Genomic DNA, 1,081 nt, shown 5'->3' with positions numbered 1-1,081 from the left:
GACCTTAGGTCTTAACTGATCTGCCTCCATTTCCTGGGTGCTGGCATTAGGGGTGTGAACCTCTACATCAGGCTCTTGTGTCTCTGATGTCCCCCACATCCTCTGATAGAGGCAAGGGCTGAGTGATGGTGGTGGACTCAGGGATGGAGGAGGGGTTGGAGTCGCTGCTCGCTGCTTGGCCTGGCTATCCCTCCCAGGAACAGAAACTTTGAGGGAATGGACAGACAGAAGTAACCACACCAATTGCCCAATCGGATGTGTGTCAGCTCCGGAAACCACACCACTGAGGGGACTATGTGGCTGAAATTCCTGAAGGAAACCAGAGATTGTTTGACAAAAATACCCCTTCAAAAATAGCAGCTGTTTTTGTTTATCTTCTTAAAGGCTGAGGAGCGAGCTTCCTGGGTTGGGAAGACAAGTCTCCGAGTAGCGTAGAGGGGAGAGCGGGGAGGGTCATTTCATCTTCCGTAGTACTCCTGGAAGTCTGGGTGTGGTTGCTGGTTTTCCACTGTCAGCTTGTAACTTAACAATGACACTTAAAAAGAATTCCTTTTCTATTCATTCAGGGACTCTGACCTGGAAACACAAAAGAAAAACAAGTCTTTAAAATTTTTTAAATTACATTTTTAGGGACCTAGGGTGGTGGGACAGTGGCTTGGAACACTTGCTATTCCTGCAGAGGACCTAGGTTCAGTTCCTAGAACCCACAAGGCAACCTTCTATAATTTCAGGTCCAGGGAATGTGGCACCTTCTTCAGGCCTCTGGAGCACTGCATATACCTGTGTGCATACATACACATGGGCAGTGCATTTTTATGTATCTAGCCTGTGCGTGGGAACGGAGATCTGTTGGAAGAGCTGGCCCTTTCCTTCTGCTCCATGGGTCTCAGGGACTGAACTCATGTCAGGCTTAGCAACAGGCATCTTTACCTGCTTGAGCCATCCTGGTGCCCACGAGGGTTTTCTTTCTTCTTTCTTTCTTTCTTTCTTTCTCTCTTTCTCTCTTTCTCTCTTTCTCTCTTTCTCTCTTTCTCTCTTTCTCTCTTTCTCTCTTTCTCTCTTTCTCTCTTTCTCTCTTTCT

The 1,081-nt window shown here is 47.3% G+C and overlaps 1 long non-coding RNA gene across 1 annotated transcript in view; it reads right to left on the bottom strand.

The window, feature by feature from the left end:
• Positions 1-355: 355 nt before the first annotated feature.
• Positions 356-1,081, bottom strand: part of LOC110297503 — a 3,918-nt gene continuing 3,192 nt past the window's right edge. The window contains exon 3 of the long non-coding RNA XR_002378293.1: positions 356-576. This is a non-coding gene — a long non-coding RNA (uncharacterized LOC110297503). The remainder of the gene's footprint in view (positions 577-1,081) is intronic.

The sequence above is a fragment of the Mus caroli genome, chromosome 7, assembly GCF_900094665.2.
Source record: "Mus caroli chromosome 7, CAROLI_EIJ_v1.1, whole genome shotgun sequence".
In the NCBI taxonomy this organism is placed as follows: Eukaryota; Metazoa; Chordata; class Mammalia; order Rodentia; family Muridae; genus Mus; species Mus caroli.
The sequence above is the reverse complement of the archived record's forward strand: the minus strand, read 5'-3'. Positions and strand labels throughout refer to the sequence as shown.